General features: G+C 35.8%; 1 protein-coding gene across 14 annotated transcripts in view; it reads right to left on the reverse strand.

Moving 5' to 3' along the window:
- The window catches only part of EYA4 (EYA transcriptional coactivator and phosphatase 4), a 259,346-nt gene that overhangs the window by 127,402 nt on the left and 112,134 nt on the right, over nucleotides 1-19,810 (reverse strand). The window contains exon 1 of one of the 14 annotated variants that reach the window (XM_082474685.1): nucleotides 12,633-12,660. The exons of the other annotated variants lie outside the window; for them this stretch is intronic. The gene's annotated coding sequence lies outside the window, so the exon portion shown is untranslated. Of the gene's footprint in view, nucleotides 1-12,632; nucleotides 12,661-19,810 lie in introns of those variants that run through there. 14 annotated transcript variants of the gene reach the window in all.

Here is a 19,810-nt window from a genome sequence, read left to right on the forward strand (position 1 = left end):
CACAGATAACTATGTCTGATTATTATGGTCTTAATGGTACATTATATGCAAAGTAAATTCCGTTTCAAAAATTCCTTAGTTAATATGGAGCGTAAACAGTATACATTAACAAGTCCATTGTCATACGCTCTGGGTGTTTACATTGCCATGGTCTATTTATGCGACCTACAGAATCCAAGGCACTTTAACTTCTAATATGTAGATTGGAAGTGAGAATAAGTCTACTGAATATACACCGTGAGTCTACTACATAAGTGTAAACTGTGATACAAACGGCATTACTTAAGAGTAGGTTTTAAATGTTAAAGATACAGCATTGTCTCTCCAGCTCACAAGGTAACTCTTTCCTCTTCTGACTTAAAAATACAAATACAAAAAAAAAAGATCCTTACACTTTCAAAAATCCATGTTTTTGCTTTCAGTTCTAAGCCTAGACATTTTACAAACGGGGAAATCAAGTATTTGCTTGATTAACTATACTCTTTTTTGCATCCTGTGCATACATTCATACAGTATGAAAATAAAACTGATTAGCAAAGAAATTATTATCTCTGTCCTATTATGTAACATCTTCTATGCTCTTAATATGAAACTTAGCACCAAAAGATGGAAGGGTGAAGAAATATTTTTGAGTAATTAGTTTAAAAAAAAAGAAAAGGGAAAAGGAAAACTTTTCTTAAAATGTAAGCATAAAATTCACTATGAAACCCACAAAAGTCTATTAAAAATCCCAAGAAAAATAAGAATTAAAAGGGAAGGACATGATAATAAAACCCTTCTTTCCCACTGGTTCTTTCCTATGATTCATCACCAGAAACTATATGAACTGCCCAATGAATATGTAGAAATCACCTCAAAGTGAATGTCACTCTCTGAAAGACTATGATAGCTTGACTTTGGGACTGACTAAAGAAGCTCCAGATCACACAAGCAAACTAGACAGATACTTCCGAGCAAGAGTCAGAATGAGACAAGCTTTCTATGGTTTAGAAAACAAAGATTTAAAAAAATCTTTAATACCAGTGGCTTTACAAAACATCTTTCTCCAAATAACTAACCAGAAAGTTCTTATTATTTTAATTTATTCTCAAAGTAGTAATTGTAATGCCAGAGAACACATCTATTTATTACTTACTATCTAGTTTGCACAGTCCCAGATTCATAGCTTATGCTTAATAAGAATATGATGAAAGACTGAAGTAGATATAGATATTCTTTTAGATATTGTTAGAACTTTGCATTCTTCAAAGTAATTCTTTTTAGGGGTTTTATTAATTTGTTCATGGTTGAATGAGGGAAGAATAATATTTAGGATACCATGACTGCTATAGGAGAGGTCCATACAGTGAGGTCGATGTCCAGAGGACAATCTACTTGTTCAGAGGCAAGTGACTTCTGAGCTAAGTCTTAAAGGACATAGGCTTCAAAGATGAAATCTAGAAAAAAGTAGGTACTTCAACATCATGGGGTTTGTCAGAGGAACCATATTATGAAGACCTTATAAATGGTAAAGAATTTGGAATTTAATCTTTGGACAATGAAGACCAATGAAGGATTTTAAGAAACAGACTGGGTAGAGATGCTGCAGGAGGTAGTGTGGAAGGGGACAGGTTGAGGACTGAGAGACAGATAAGAGCCTAATGCAGCAAGAGAGAAAGTATACATTCCATGAAAGAAGACATGGCATTGATCTTGTATATCACTAATCCCTAGCCTTGAATAGATGCTCCTTGCTATGGTCTGAATGTTTGTACCCCTTCAGAATTCATATGTACAATCCTCAACCCCCAGAATTAGGAAGTGGGGCCTTTGGGAGGTGCTTAGATCATGAAAATGAAGGCTCTACAAATGGGATTAATGCTCTTACGAATGAGACCCCACAGAGCTCCCTAGCCCTTCTACCATGTGAGGACATAGAAAAAGTCACTGGCTCTGAACCAGGAGGTGGGCTCTCACCACATACAACCGTGCTGAAGCCTCCATCTTGCACTTCCCAGCCTCCAGAATGGCAAGAAATAAATTTCGGTTGTTTATAAACTACCTGTAGTATTTTGTTATAGCAGCCCAAATGGATTAAGAGAGTTCCCAAATACTAGTTCACTAAGTGAATCATTCAATCCATCGGTGAGAGATGGTGAAGACCTGAATTAAGACAGGAGCCATGGGGAGAGTTGAGAGGATGTTTCTGATAGATACTTCTAAGACAGAATTGACAGAATATTGTTATTGATTGAAACAAAGTATAAAGTAGAATATGATCTGACCTTTTAATCTGTCCTTGAAAAAACTTTGGTAATACCAAAGATCAAAAAAAAAAAGTTAACTTATGACTTCTTTAAAATACTTCAAAACCCTATCTTTCCTCTGAATTGACGGAGAAAATTTAGATGGTCATTAAGAAACTAGTTTTGCAAGTCCTGATTATGCAGAGATGTTAATCACGAGTCATGCAAGCTCCAATCATCATGTTCTATTCTGCCTTCCAAAAAGAAGAACAGGTAAGAATTATCCTACCTGATGAAAAGACAACCTACAGAATGGAAGAAAATATTTGCAAATGATGTGAGAGACAAGGGCTTAATCTCCAAAATATACAAACAGCTCATACAACTCAACAACAAAAAAACAAACAGCCCAATCGAAAAATGGGCAGAAGACCTTAATAGACATTTCTCCAAAGAAGACATACAGATGGCCAGTAGGCACATGAAAAGATGCTCAACATCACTAATTATTAGAGAAATGCAAATCAAAGCTACAATGAGGTACTACCTCACACCAGTCAGAATGGCCATCATTAAAAAAGTCTACAAATAACAAATGCTGGAGAGGGTGTGGAGAAAAGAAAACCCTTTTACACGGTTGGTGGGAATGTAAGTTGGTACAGCCACTATGGAAAACAGTATGGAGGTTCTGCAGAAAACTAAAAATAGAATTACCATATGATCTAGCAATCCCACTCCTGGGAATATACCCAGACGAAACTATAATTCAGAAAGATACATGCACCCCTATGTTCATAGTAGCACTGTTCATAATAGCCAAAACATGGAAACAACTTATCCCATTGACAGATGAATGGATAAGGAAGATGTGGTGTGTGTATACACACACAAACACGCATGCACACACACAATGGAATACTACTCAGCCATAAAAAAGAATGAAATAATGCCATTTGCAGCAACATAGATGCAACTAGAGATTATCATACTTAGTGAAGTAAGTCAGAAAGAAAGACAAATACCATATGATATCACTTATATCACTAAAATATGGCACAAATGAACCTATCTACAAAACAGAAACAAACTCATAGACATAGAGAACAGACGTGTGGTTGCCAAGGGGGTGGGGGGAGGGAATGGGATGGACTGGGAGTTTGGGGTTAGTAGATGCAAACTATTACATTTAGAATGGATAACCAACAAGGTTCTACTGTATAGCACAGGGAACTATATTCAATATCCTGTGATAAACCATACTGGATGAGAATATAAAAAAATGTATATGTGTATAACTGAGTCACTTTGCTGTACAGTAGAGATCGGCACACCATTGTAAATCAACTCTACTACAATAAAAAATAATAAATAAAAATTTTAAATAAAGAAACTTGTATGTTCACAGTGTCTTGATCACAGAATTAGAAGCCAAATGGACAGTTTTACCTAAATTTAAACACACTGTCCCATTTGAGAGATCAATACTTCATTAAACAGTGACTGCTGAAATATACACACTATTAAAGGAAGACTATTCTTACAAAATACGTAGAATTTTGTCTTTAATGACCACTAATTTAGTTTTGAATTTGTTTTGAATAAAGCTCAAACAAGCAGGCCAAGAAACGAGGCAGAATTTCATGCCCATAATTTAAATCCAAATCTTAGTTTTCATAAAACACACAAGGAAATGAGCCAAAAATATGCCAAGAGAAAAAAGACAAGTAATGTTAAATGCATTTAACTGGTGGCAAAAATGGGAATTTTAACCCTACTTAATGTTATAAAAGTACATGCAAAAATCAGAGCAAGATGAAAAAGAATTGAGTTTATTTCAAGAAAATAACTATTAGTATGTAATGAAGATACAAACATCAAACACTGAAATTTTTGAATGAATGAACAACAGCTAAAATATTGGAGTGTTTATCATATGCCAGGCACATGCTTAGGTAGATACTACTTTTTATCCCAATTCACAGACGATGGTGCTGAGAACTAGAAAGATTAATCTGCAAGCAATTATGTAGTAAATTTTAAATCCTGATCTCTGAGGGCATTTTAACGAGTAAATGTTAAAAAACTAAAATTCATAAACATATAAACTAATCTTTTTAAAATGAAGATCAAAACACCTTAATATTTAAAAGTTCAATTTTTAATATATATAATAATGATAATTGCTGCCATTTATTAAGTATTCTTTTCCACTCATTGTACTGGACTATATATATGTAATATCACTTCATCTATGAAGACGGGAGTGATGGATGAAATCCTCCTTCTACAAATGAGAAAACCAAGGCTCAGAGAGCCTTAAACAACTTGGCAATGTCGCACAGCTAGCACTAACAGGGACAGAATTAGAACTGAATGCTCCACCGCAAGCCTTTCTCTCCGATGCTAGATTTGCCAGTTGCTTTTATCAGGTTGTTTTAAAATTAAGAGTTGAAACTAACATTCTGTGGAACAATTTTTGATGCTACTAGTTACTTCTTGCAATATATTAACCATCAAATAAACCTTTTAAATTAGACTACTGAAGTAATCTTTTTTTTTTAACCAAGCACTAGTAACATGTAAAGTCCATCAGCAAAGTGAAATGGAGTTTTGAAGAAATTATCCAAATACCTCTAGTGACCGCCATCACCACCAACACCCTAACAAGTGCAAAGATGGTCTAATGCATAAAACAACGTCCATTTTGTTGTCTTTGCTGTTGTCATATGTCTGAGGTATCAGGATCCACTAGTTCAACAAGGCTTTACTGAATGCCTTGGGGTATATGAAGCACCCTTCTAGGCACAGCGATGAACTAGACCTGAACAGTCCAGCAAAGTAGCCACTAGCCACACTGTGACTATTTAGAACTTGAAATGTGGTTAAGTCTAAACTGAGATGTGCTGGAAATGTAAAAGGCACATGGGATTTCAAAGACTTAGTATGCAAAAAAGGGAAAATATCTCAATATTTTTTATACTCATAAATAAAATGATATTTAGGTGTACTGGGTTATAATCACTTCTTTTTACTTGTCTAACAAAGCTAAGATCACAAGTGGCTTGGACTGTATTTCTGTTAACAGCGCTGACTTAGACGAACAAAAACCTGCCTGCATGGACCATGCATTCTAGTGGAGGAGCTATAAAATAAAAATGTAAGCAGATAAGCAATGAATATAAAGTCAGCAGCAACGATTGCCAAGAGAAAATGAAGCAGAATAAGGGATTAGAAAAGACTGGTCAACAATATTACATTAGCTAGCCACTTATAAAAATCTGATGTTCTTATTTCACAAAACCATTCACTCTTCAAATTTTTTAGGCTGTTATGTGCATGAGTAATATAAATTGTACTATTTAAACAATTATAAAGAATGTGGGATATGGTATTGAGAATAATGAATATTTCCAATGTCTGGAAAATATATGTATAAAATATAATCTCTAGAATGTTTTGCATTATGACAATTATATTCAAGTATAAAAATCAACTTAAAATTTTTCACATTTTATAACACTAGGTACTTTGAGAGGCTTACAGTCTTTTGAGGGAAAACAGAATTAACTTGTAAAAAAAATTGCAAAGAAAAACCAGTTTCTTTTATCCCATCCACCATCTTCTAAAAAAGCTGGAACCTATTATCCCAATTATTTTGTACTTAATCTTGCTGTTTATAAATCCTGAAACATTAACGATAATAAAAAAATGTAGGACTTCCCTGGTGGCGCAGTGGCTAAGAGTCCGCCTGCCAATGCAGGGGACATGGGTTCAAGCCCTGGTCCGGGAAGATCCCACATGCTGCAGAGCAACTAAGCCCGTTCACCACAACTACTGAGCCTGTGCTCTAGAGCCTGTGAGCCACAACTACTGAGCCCACGTGCCACAACTACTGAAACCCGCGTGCCTAGAGCCCGTGCTCTGCAACAAGAGAAGCCACCGCAATGAGAAGCCTGCGCACTGCAACAAAGAGTAGCACCTGCTCGCTGCAACGAGAGAAAAGCCCGCATGCAGCAACGAAGACCCAAATCAGCCAAAATAAATAAATAAAAAACGTAAAGGATGGAATAATGGAAGAAGACATTTTAAAAAGACCTCTTTCGTAACTTTATTTTGTTTTGAAGTGAACTTTAACGATTAGGCCTTAGAACGTACTAGACAGTGTTAATAAAAGATCAATTCTGAAACTATAAATCCAAGATAAAAACTTTATAAATGAAAATTTGCTGATGTAATGAATAACATACATATTTTTGTGGGTGGTATGTAAGACAATTTTTATTTCTTCACTGAACTCTGTAGAGAATCTAATAAAAAATAGATTTGAATGCATTACTGTTTAAGGAAAACAATGGATAAAATATAGATATAAAAATAAAGTTCGTTCCTCCAATACAAATTATATTGTAGGTTATTGCATGCAATACTCTTTGGAATACAGAAAGTGATACAGAATTAATGTTAACAATAATTGTCAGCTTTGATTATATTTCAAGTGTGAATAGTACAAAATGTGCATGACTTGGTAAATAATATTTATACAAATACTGTAGTGTATCAATGCCTAGAGTCTTGTATTAGTACACACTTTATAAAATGTATTTTATGACTGGGTTAGATAAATTATTATAAATAATTGCTGATAAAGCAGAATGGGTACCTAACTTTAGTTACCATTAGGTTCTAATTTAGTAATAAAAAAGAGACAGAGGTATAGATTGTTATGTGCCATTTTTTTCATATTTTCTAATACTTAGAATTTGGTCATATTTGAATTTTAAATTATGTTAACGGAATTTAAAAGTTTTCCTTATAATTATTCCAGTTTTATTCTAGAAATGTAAATTATCCTCTCAATTCCTACATCTCCATTAGATGACCTTTTTAACACATTTAATTTTTCAATTAGTTGAACCAAGCTCAGAGTTTGATGTGCTTCCCCCTGAACATCCTGTTCTCTAATTAACAGCATTAAATAAATATGAATTAAATGATGTCCCCTTCTATTTTACTTCAGAAAGCACACAGTAATATAACTAAGAAAATATAAAAGTAGGTATATGAATTAATTTTAAAATTGAGTCAAAATAATAACACTTGGCATACTCAAGTAAACATGTATTTTTTGCAATAGAGGCTTTTGCCGAAAGTTATTCTAATGTTTATTTACTTAGAGTAGTGAAAGAAAATATATGTTCACTTTCTAAATATAATATTTGCAAGTTAATACCACTTTAGAATTTACCACAGGAGGTACCCTTTAATGTGATAACTATGATTATTTGTGCAGCCAAGTAAATATAATTTATGTTGAGAAGATCAGCATAGAATTGCTATTCTGCTATTCTTCCATACAAATTTACACTATCTAAACTGGCTTCTATGAAAAGGTCTCCACATTTCTCAACGAGACTTATTTTACATTTTTTAGGTATGTTACAATTCAGTTCTTGACTTCTAAAAACTCAGTGCGTGAAAAAAGTATCTTTGGAACACAAAGGTCGTCACACAGAGTTTTAAAAAAGATATCTCTGTATGGGAACGTATGTATATGTATAACTGATTCACTTTGTTATAAAGCAGAAACTAACACACTATTGTAAAGCAATTATACTTAAATAAAGATGTTTAAAAAAAAAGATATCTCTGTTTTAATATGCTCATACAAATTTGAGAGGTTTTTCAAAAAAATAAAATACCATTTTGCCAAATGGTTGTCAAAAAATTAAAGTTTTGGAGACAGACTTTGTGAAAATCTAATTACTAAATAATCTAATAGAACTATTGTTATAATGTGTCATTCTTCCTTAGAAAAAAAAATCTTGTGGCTCTATAATTCACACATTTCTGAAATTCTTTTCATGGAGTTAGGGAAGTTTCTTTACTCCTCCCTTTTCTTATTATATCCCTCTTCGATGTTTTTATCGTTGCTTACTCGAGCTTCTCCCTGCAACACCAAGTATAGGTTTCCGAAAGCCCAAGGTACCACTTACTTATTATAAAAGTGCGCGAGAACTCTACTGCATCTACTTCGGTCCAAAGGAAACTTGCCATAACCCTTCTTTAACTGCTATTCATGGACAAAGTATAAAGATACAATTGAATATTCTGTTATTAACTGCAACTGTAAACAAAAAAAAAACACATAAGACGCTCATAATAGTAGGATTAGAGGGTTAATAAAAACAAACCCACAACCGAAAACCTGAAGTGGAAATTATTTTACCCCTCTAGTATTGGACTGTCATGGCAAGATCTTACTTGATTTCTGGCCTTTAATGCAGGAGCCTTCCAGGACCCAGGTTTGGGGGAGGGAGGTTATATAAAATTACACTCTGGGGAGGAATTATGTTTTAAAGGTAAAAAATCCTATAGGCTATAACTCTTCATCAACTACAACTGTCACAATAGGGTTCAAATTATTTGAGAGTTCATTGCAAGGTTGAAAATATTTAAAAAGCAACTTAGTAACGACTCAGGGAAACAAAGCATAATTATTCACGTACAGTATATATGTATTAAATCAAATGTCAAGCCACATGAGCTTTTAAAATTCTGGAGTACATTTTCTCCTTAGTTATGCCATAGTCTTTTGTCACCTGCCATAAACTCCATATATACTGTATAAAGTATTCAGGAAAATTTCAAACTCTTTCTAACAGTATGTTTTTTCATTACTACCCACCAGGGACTATATCAAAAGTAATACAGTACTTAAAATGCCACAAAAGGAACCATAAGATGCCTTAACATATCATGTTACAGTTCATATGAAAGTTGGTCCCCTCTTAAGCCTGGAAACGAGACTAGATTGCCATGATACTCGGTATAAATATGACAGATAAGTGTTAAAATGATTTTTTTTCTCACAAATGTGCACTATAAACTATAAGAGATAGCTATCTATGTATGTATAGGTCTCTTTATACTTTTGAACATGTATCTTTGCAATTCTGGGTGTCACAAGATAGATAATATTAAAACAACAAAAAGGAAAATGGAATGTGCAATTCTAAACTAAGAACTAAATACTTAATGAGCATAATGTTGACTTGGTAGAATCCATTGCAGTTAAATTCAGATTGCTGACTCTACTGTACACATTCTCACTGAACGAGGAAAGAATAAATCCACCAGGGTTAAATATGAAAATCTTTAGCTTTAGATTTCCTTTCATTCAAGTGAAGATTTATGAATTCACACAAACAACACTTTAAAAATAATCTTAAGAATTGATCCTATTCCCCTAAATAGAGACATCTTGCTAATGTTTTTGACAACGTTTTTTATATCTTTGTTTTCTTTTTCCTTTTTAAGATATTGGAATGTTTTGGCCACAAGGTTAAGAAAAACTTCCCCATTTATCATGACCTGCCAAGCACAACTGGCCCCTAGACTACACAGCCCTCTACCACTTAACTAATTCAGCTCATCTTAATCATGAAACTTCAAAAGAATTTGGCCACAGGCGTAGACTAGCTATCATTTGTTTTAAAGTATAAATATCAGTCATTGTGCAACATATTCTAGAGCACCTGATATCATTTGTATACTAGGTACAATTGATAACTAACCTTTTCAATTTGAACAATAATCAATATAGAGATAATCTGGTTTATTAATACATAATTGTTGAATTTTAGTAAAAGTTTCTGTTAAAACCTCTCTTAGGTTTGAATACATATATGTAAACTTTAAAAAATATTTTCAATGAATATTTGAAAACTCTCCTAATGTGCCCAAAGGTATCACAATAACTAGTAAGGAAAACTGAGAAAGTCTTTAACTTTAAAAACAAATTGACAGGTAGAATGTAAACAATAAAATGTTAAAGACAATTTTAAATTGAACAACATATACCTGTAGATTGATCTGAATATGAATTTACATATGATATAAATATTTCCGGCACAATGTGTTGATAAAAGAAGTATAAATGGACAGCTATATTTTCAAATTTTGTAAATTTTAAATTGTTGATCTTCCATTAAAATAGCTGCTTTTAAAGAGAAAATCCTGGGGTTCTGGCATCATGTTCTTTATTTTTAAAATTAAACTATACCTAATAAGCAAAAATGTATTTGTAGCATACTGCATTTTAATTTGATTTTTAAATGATATTTTAGCAACATTTTGAGTTTCAAAATCTATTCTAAAGTAGTTTTATATGAAATCCATCTTGCATAACCATTGTTGTAAGAAGCTTATAAATCACCTTTCCTCAGGTTTTAATCCTAAAATGAAATTCTTCATTAGCAGAGTTAATAAAACACAGAGTCTGTGGCATAATTTACACACTAAAAAAACACAAATTATGTTTTGAGTAGATTGAGTAGATTTTCTATCAAAGTAACATTTTGAATTACCTGTAAGCTAAGGGCAAAAGACAAAATAGTTCCATGTGAAACATATTTCGCACATACAAATTTGTGGTCAGAAAAAACAGCTCCATTAACTGTGTAACTCCAGGTAAAAATGAAGCAATTTATTGCAAGCCTTTTAAAATGTACAAGTCGATTCTTCAGATGGAAGTGAAATTTAGTCAGGTAATTTCAAAATTTCTGTGACCCTAAATATTTGTCTGTCATAAAGAATGAAGTACCCTCTGCAGTCTCAATGTAAAGTAGACCCCCACAGTGGTTAAACTCAAGGGTTAAAGAGTAAAGGAACTATAAATTAGGTTTATCTGTCGTGAAGGTCTCATTCTAGGTAAACCTAATAAATAATTGAGATATACTTACAATTTCTTCCTCTTTGACCTCAATTAAAACGGCTTTCTGAGAGCGGGTTCTAAGGACAATTTATCGTGGTTTCCTCACTACACACTTATGAAGTCATCTGGCTTTTGTATTTCTTCAACAGCTGCATTACCTTCGAAATTGGCTTATAGTATTTCCCCAAAGCAAAATGTGAGACTGCCCCTGACACACACAACGACCTTCCTTCTGCGGGTGGCTGAGTTCAAAAAGTCAGATCGTACAGTTTCAAAAATTCTAACAACAGTAACTCATAAAGAACTTGGAGGAGGAAAGAGAGAAATCAAAGTAGAGATTGGCCTCTCTCTCGCTTTCTTTCTCTCTCTCTTCCTCTCTCCCTCCCTCTCTCCCTCTCCCTAAGAAGTTATAACAACACATTATATGATTATTAGTATTTGCTTTTGTTGCTATTTTGATAAGTAGTATTTTACTAGTTTAGGAAAGGTTGGGTGAAAGAACAAACAAACAGGCAAAAAGCAAAAATAAGGTAGTGCAACATCATTATTCAATTACACAGGATTCCAGAAAACAGTAACTGCAGCTAAGGAAAGGAGCAGGAAACTGGAGAGCGCTGACTGATGCTCAGTAGACCCTGAAAACCAAACTGGAAAACTTATTGGCTGTGATAATTCATCCTCTTCTTCAAACAGGTCCCCTAAACAATCTAACTCTGGTAGTAAATCAGACACTTCGAATTAGAAGACATTTTCTCCTCCAGAATCATGTCTTTCTCACAAGAATAATAAAACAGTACCAACAGAGCAAAGCTTTCCTCAGTTGTCTTGAATGAAAGAAATCTTTAAGATACTGTAATTATTGTGACAATTCACCCACAGCTTAGCTCCTTGATGCAGCAAAACACCAATTCACACTCTTTCTTCGTTCAAAGATAAAAAAAGATTCAAAGATAAAAAAATATGTTTAAGTAATTTAAACCAAAGCATTCCAAAGGCTTCCACATCAAGGTTTTAAATCAAAGCACGTGCTCAAGTGCACATCCAAATGAAGGTAAAAACCAACTGGAAGCTTAAGGTATCATTAAGAAGTTAAAATTAAACTTACAATCATAGTTTTAGGAAAAAAAAATAAAGTTCCATAAATAGAAGGAAATATTTGTTCTCACAAAAAATATAAAACACATCATTGTGATGACTACATTTGAAATCTAATGAAAAATTCAAATTCGGCACAGAATTTCAAAATAAAAGTTATCCAGAAAAAAAGCCTTTCATTTAAATGGCTTGTATTAATTGTTAAAACCCTGCAGCATGCACCTTATTATAAGGGAAAACCCCTCAAAGTCAACTATTAAAATTTTCTAATGAAAGCTAATCTATTAATTATCAATTAATGTATCACCTGCATTTCTCCCAGCATTAACATAAGGTAATTACAGAGGTTGAATTTTATGAAGTAAAGACAAAATGTATTTAAAAGTTTCAGCATGGGCAGACTAGGGATTTTGTCTGTAATGACCTACTCACTCAATTTTTATGTACATATTTCTTCTCTCATCCTGTGCTAAAACTGAGAAAAATCCAAACTTATTTTACCTAATATTTTTCTCTGAGATAGAACTGCTTATACTGAAATGACTTTCTACATAACACAATAATTATAATGCCTCAATCAGAAGCTAAATACAACTTACCTCATTCAAAGTCCAAAAACCTGAAACTAATTCCAGTTTTATTTGGAAGGAAGTTTTGTGTGTACGTGTGAAGTTCAACAGCCAATAAATTCCACTCTCCAGCGTGAGTAGGATGAAACCCGGTTCAAGGATTACAGAACAGTCTGCACGGTTTATAGTCTCAAACCAACATCCAGGTAGCCTTAAAAACACCTTGCTCTGCCGTGAACCTGCAGGCTCTAGAAGCAGTGCAGTTATTTAGGTTAACTAGGAGGAGACCAGGAGAGTAAACACTCTTGGCTCTGACCAATGGCTTTCCACGCCTTTCTGTTTATAGTAAGATGACTTGTCGTCAGAGGTCACCCCCATCAACAGCTCCTGTCTTTCACTGGGATCTAAAGCATTTATCCTGATTCCTAGGCTGCCAACCTGCTGTCATGGGGACACCTTCATAACCCATTGGTGTAGCTACTCGAAGAGTTTAAATCCCTGCATTAAATTTTCTAAAAGCAAATTTTACTTGAGTTTCTTTTGAAGTGAAACATTTCTGCAGGAGAAATACCTCATGGCAAGTTAAGAACTGGTACTCATTTAAATAGGGATTAAATGAGGATTGGTATTCATTTAAAGTCCCAACCAACACTTTATGTTTTTTGTTCATTTGTTTTTGTTTTTGGTTGAAGCAGAAGGCTTGTAAGATTTCACTTTCATTATTACATCTCTCCATTAAGCACAAAATTTTCTTCTTCCCCTAGGCATACATACGTGCATGCTGACAAAATGGAAAGATAATTACAGGCATTTGTATTTCATCCATTTTTAATGTATTTTTATTTGAGGTAGAGGAAGGGATGAACACAATTAGAAATGCTCACACAGAGGTTATCATTTTATGTAAAATATTTTCTAAAATAAAGCCTTTTGTGTTTTCAAAAGAAGAGATATGTTAAGTTCTAATGAAATGAAAAGGAAACAAGAAGAGCTAAATTCAAGAGATAAGGGTAATGCAAATAAGTCTATTCTCTGGCGTTGAGGTTCCCCTTTTTTCTAAAGGTTTATACAAAAGAATTGTTTTCTTTTGAGAAAACAATATTATGCAACTTTCCCCATCTAGCCCTTTTAAATATGTCTCACAGATCTCAAAAAAAAAAAAGCTAAGCTCATTTCATAAGTTCCTCCAACAATATTTCAACTTAGCATTTACAGGCATTATGGGAATTACTGCCTCCAATTTGTCTGTGTAATTCTGGGATGGTTTCTTTTTCTTTCATTTTTCTTGGTCTCTACAGTGTGACTCTTTGATACAGTGAGGCAAAGCGTTCAAAATAAAGACCTACAGCCAAGGATTCAATACTTCATTCTGAGTAATTTGTAGCACAAGTGTTTCTTGAAGTCATTTTCATTTTCGAGGTGGAACTAAGTGAAGAGCCATTACCTATTTCAGGTCTGGGCTGCACTACAAGAAACCCCAGTGCCCTTAGGAACTGAAGACGGCGCTATCTCCCCACAGCACTGGCCAGGGATGGTGCTGCTGAGAAACTGGATAAGGGTCCACATCCCACCCACAGCACACATTAGCCCAGGTTTTGATGCCACTCCAATACTTACTTGACAGAGAGCTGCCTGGGTCTATTAGAGTTAATAAAATGTGTTGATTAATTATTTTAGAGACCCCATTTTTGACAGATTCAGTTCTTTGATCTTTGTATGGTTAGGATCACTAAAAGCAACGCCTTCTTTGCAGCTGAATCATCTTAAGTAGTTAGAGCTTCTTGAGTATTGTGGTATACATCAGAGTTGTTAAGTTCAACAGAATATGCTTCTGAACTGGCTACTTTTTAAAGGGATTATAAATTATTCAATATTTTCTAAACTCTTAAGAGCTCAAGAAACATTCATGGAAGTAAAAATCTATGTCTGTCCCAATTACAACAGAGACTCAACAAACCATACCCAAAACCCTGAGGAGGACAAAATCAGTTCATAAATTAAAGAAAGTTGGCTGTATGGTAATTTTCTTTCCCAGTCTCAGTTGTGGGTTGGGAAGTGGGGGGAGGGCAATGAGCCACACGTGGTGAAAACTTTGAGATAAGGAAAAGATAAACATGAAAATAAATGCCATGGGTGGAATAGGGAGGGTGGGAGGGAGATGCAAGGGGGAGGGGATATGGGGATATATGTATACATACAGCGGATTCACTCTGTTATACAGCAGAAACTAACACAACATTGTAAAGCAATTATACTCCAATAAAGTTGTTCAAAAAAAAAAAAAGAAAAGAAATGCCATTTGTAGTTTCAACTCTTAAACAGTACAGATAAATAAAATTTTTCGGAGAAATGTAATCTTTATCTCAGCTTACATTAAGGCATCAAAGTGTTCCTTGGATCATAAAAGTAAATGTAAACTTTTACTTTAGACCGTTATGACTAAGTAGGAAAATTACACTGATGGTTTTTTAATAACATTTTATGGACAAAGATTGTTGGGATGCCCTTCTAGCCCCAGTGTACTGCCACCAATTAATTATGTGACCTGGAACAAATAGATAAACCGTTCTTTCTGAGCATTTGTTTCCCCTCCTGTGAAATAAAGGTTTCCACCACAGAGTGTCAGTGGTATAGTATTTATCTTTTCAATGCAAACCACATACTTTGAAGACTCCATCCACAAAATAGATTTTATTTACCTATAATTGCTTTCATTACCCATGCTTAAAATCAGGCTTTATAGCTGTCAATCAATGCTACTAATTATTATGACATACACTCCAGGTACAAATGAGTTAATAAAATAGCCAAAATCAAAGGTACTAGATGTTTTTAAAAGCCAGGAGAGCCTTATTATGAGTAAATGTTTGGTTTCCCTTATGTATTAAAATACAAAGTAATAAATACATAAAATATAGACACAGAAAACAAACTTATGGTTACCAAAGGGGAAAGGGAGATGGGGGGTAGGGATAAATTAGGATACTGGGATTAACATATACACACTACTATGTATAAAATGTATATAACTGAATCACTGTGCTGTACACCTTAAACTTACACTATAGGAGCTTCCCTGGTGGCGCAGTGGTTGAGAATCTGCCTGTCAGTGCAGGGGACACGGGTTCGAGCCCTGGTCCAGGAAGATCCCACATGCCGTGGAGCAACTAGGCCCGTGAGCCGCAACTACTGAGCCTGCGCGTCTGGAGCCTGTGTTCCGCAACAAGAGAGGCCGCGATAGTGAGAGGCCCGTGCACCGCAATGAAGAGTGGCTCCTGCTCGCTGCAACTAGAGAAAGCCCACGCACAGAAACGAAGACCCAACACACCCAAAAATAAATTAAAAAAACAAAACAAAACAAAACTTACACTATATTGTAAATCAACTATACTTCAGAAAAAAACACTTTTTTTAAATACTGAAAATGGCACCTTGACCTCCAAAACCTCTATTTAGTCCTTCAATTCTACCTTTCAGTGATGTAAGTACTATCAGTGAGGGCCTGTCCCACATTCTGATAAAAGTGAAGCTATTATGAATGGCTGGCAGCCGGTACATTACAGCAGTGACTTGCATGGTGTCCGTGCTCCACTGGTATTTCTTAAATGCAGGAGTATCTTTCCAAGCAACATGCAAATCAAGATTAAGTTTATTCAATCATGACAACTCTAAGGTTTAGTAGAAATCACATAATTTTTTTAAATCAAGAAAATAAATCAGTTCCTGCAGTTTCATGGGGTGCATCCTTGACCACCTACCCTCCATAAACTCTTACACAGGTTGGTTGCTTCTGTGCCCCCTGCTCTTCGTGTCTTCCCCACTCAGTGGCATCATCTCCTCTTTTGTACACTGTCTAGTAATCTATCAAGCACCCACCCTCTTCAGAGTTATAAGATACCCGCAGGCTCTTTTATAGCATTTCCCGCCACTTTTCATTATTGCCTAATTAATTATAAGACAGCTTTGTGAAAAATCCCTAAGAAGGATATTAGAAATTAAGAGATAAAATAGAGCCAACATGAGGGGACAAAAGAACACCAAAAGTGCAATCATATAATTCTGACAACAGCTGAAAAACCACGGAGAAGGGAGAGAAAAACAATTTAAAATTTCTGTGTGTACAATAAGCTCCCAAATTGCTGGTTTGAAAAAGGCCACATGGAATCAAAATTAAACAGCCATCGCAAACCACAGCAGCCTCTTTAGCCAGGTTACTGATGTGGTATCTATATTAGAATATAAAAAATATAAAATTCAAAACCTAAGAGCCTATTTTTAAATAAACATTTAGCAAATTATGTCCATGACCTTGTATAACGAATACCACCTAGTAATCAATGCAGTAATTATAGTCATCGTTTGTTTAATCTTTTTCCTTCTTTTTCTGATAAGGCTGACAAACTCAAATACATTCAGGAGCCAAGTGGGTAATTTGAAGGAGTGAAGTGGGTCAAACGGAGGTGAGGCTATTGGCAAAATGCATGATCTGCCCAAAACCATTCAAATTCCACACTCCCTCTCATCTATTCTCATGTCTTAAATACTATCCATATGTTATAGATTCCCAAATTTTCATCACCTCTTAAGATCCATCCTCTAAGTCCTAAACTCTTACTTTCTCCTAATTTATATCTCTATATAAATATCTCACAGCCATACCAAACTTTAACATGTCCAGTGTTAGGTTCTATTATAATTCTTTTTCACCAAGTCTATTTTTACTGTCCCATATTTTCCATATAAATAAATCTAGAAACCAGAATCACTGGGTCCTCAATTTCCTCAAACTCTGCATCTAAACGCGTCTAAGCAGCAAGATTAGATCAACTTGAAGAACCATGCCCCCCAGAGCACTAGACGAAATTAGCGGAACAAATCTCAGAAACCGTCAAAGTCAACCAGGTGGCTTTATCCTTAAGTTTCTGTATCAACCTTTCTACTTGGTCTATATATACCAATGTGCCTCACAAGAGGAACTCTCGGACAATTCTTGGACAGCTCGGACAGCTGTCCACAACAAGCTGGTCAGTGAGTTGAGTCTTCTCTGAATGCATTCCAGGACCAAGCTCATGTCACTGATCACACCAGCTAAAATCAGGAACAAATTTCATATTGTCTCTTCTAATTGGAGACAGAGATAACGTCCCACAGGGCACACATAAGTAATAAGTCAATACCCCTCCATGAAACTCCCGAGTGACCAAGGGTGGCTTCATTTTGGATGGAGTTCCACATTTGATGATATATGATCTATAATCCTTAAACATTTGAATGTCTCTTATGTCAACCCTAACATAAAAGTCATCTAAATGACAAGGACAGTTCCAAGATGCACACTGAGCCACCAGAAAGAAAGTGGCTTTTACATTTGATGGTACCCCACAAGTGGGAATGGCATTGGTGGGGGAGGCACAGGTACACGGTGCCTCCAATGTGGCTTCTAGGTCAGTTGGTGGGCCTGACGGTTCCCAGTGCAGCTCCAATGATCGAGTCTAGTCTTGTTTTGCAAACTAGTCAGTTCGATCTCTGTTTGCTCATACCACTAACCAGTGGCATTTGCTTGCTCTATGAATGAATGAGTAACAGCTATGGGAATGATGGGGAAGACATTAAAAGGTGTTCAGAGGCTTTTTGAATGAGAGGTGGAGCTGGGCCACCTTCTGCTGTTATGATAGACTTGTTGGTAAATTTAAGGGAAATGGTGTTCCAAACATGTCAGAGATGTCTGGCAGGGGGATAGCAGAGCCAGGAGTCAGCTAACTTGAAGGTGCTTCTACCAGATGGGACTGCCACACTAAAGCATTTTCCTCCAAGAGGAAGATTCTAAAGGTGACTCTGAAAAACAAAAAAATCGTTAATGTCCTTCCAACCACTGCACCTCCCAGACCTAAAGTTTTCTACCCACAGCCTCAGAGTCGTTGCTCTTCCTCTGTCCCCACAAAATCATGTGCCATGTTCCAGTCACTACAACTTCACCTTTCTCCAATCATTTTTTCCTGGCACACACAGATCTCTCATCCTGAAAGGTCAAGAGCAAGAGGCCAAAGCCATTTTTAGAAAACGTACAGAGGCCCATATGTTCCCCACTTTGACCCACAAGATCCACTCTAGGGAGACTCTAGCAAGCAGTTTACTCAATCAAGTGATCGACAGCATCATAATCTAGGATGATTCAATCCAACAAGAAAATTCAAGTGGCTGAAGCACAGTAAATCTGAATCCTCTGCTTCCCCTTGAACCAGGCTGCCACCTAGAGGGTTTACCCAACAGGCTGTCTACGGTAGCTTTCAGGGGAAAGAAAGACTCATCATGTCTAGGAATGGTCAGGATAATATGCCAGCTTTTCAAAATATAAAATTTGATATAACCTCTCACACCTTTCATCTTGACCATAACCCAGGAAGTAGCCAAGAGATGATCCCTTACTGGGGCCAGTAAGATTCAGTAACCGAAGTGTTTTACTAATGTACGTGGACCAGAAGATCAGGGAGGCAGAGTTATAAGTCTTTGGAGTTGATTTTAAGGAGGCTGTTCCAATGTGCAACAATACAAAATGTTTGTGGATGACAGGGGGCATGAAACCGCCACTAAACACCTTGCCTATCAGCCCTGGCTTCCGTGATAGAAGGTACACCATTGTCAGATTTATTGAGATTAATTTCAATGGCCCCCAACAGTGTGGCTGGAGTTGGCTGATTGGAATGGACCAGCAAAACCATAACCTGAAAAAGTGTCAGCAGCTGTGAGGCACCACTGACAGTCCCAAGAGGGGGTACAATGCAGTCAATCTGATAGAAACAGCAGTGGTAAACCCCTATAAAATATGTCTTCCCTCCCAGAGACAAACAGGTCAACTATTAAGCGGAGTCATCGGTCTTCCATGCCAATCATCTCTATACCAGAAACACAGAGTGCTTCAGCTCCTGCCCAGTCTGTGACCCTGGCTGTGCTGCCTGTTCAGGACAGTAATGAATCTGGGTGGCAATGGCGGCGATCTGGGTGGTGCAAGCTGAACCAGTTGGTGCTCGTCAGAGAACATGCCCTTATCATAAGCGTCTTCATGAATGGCCCTGACAGCTTAACCATGTCCACAGCTTGTGGCCCCCAAGAAGGATTTTCTAATCTGCCAGTTGGCAGTTTTTCAAGTGGCAGACCATACAACTAATCATTGGCAACTTTCTCAGCTAAAATAACTGTATAACAAAATT

This window comes from Balaenoptera physalus (genome assembly GCF_965194825.1).
Source record: "Balaenoptera physalus genome assembly, chromosome: 9".
Taxonomy (NCBI): domain Eukaryota; kingdom Metazoa; phylum Chordata; class Mammalia; order Artiodactyla; family Balaenopteridae; genus Balaenoptera; species Balaenoptera physalus.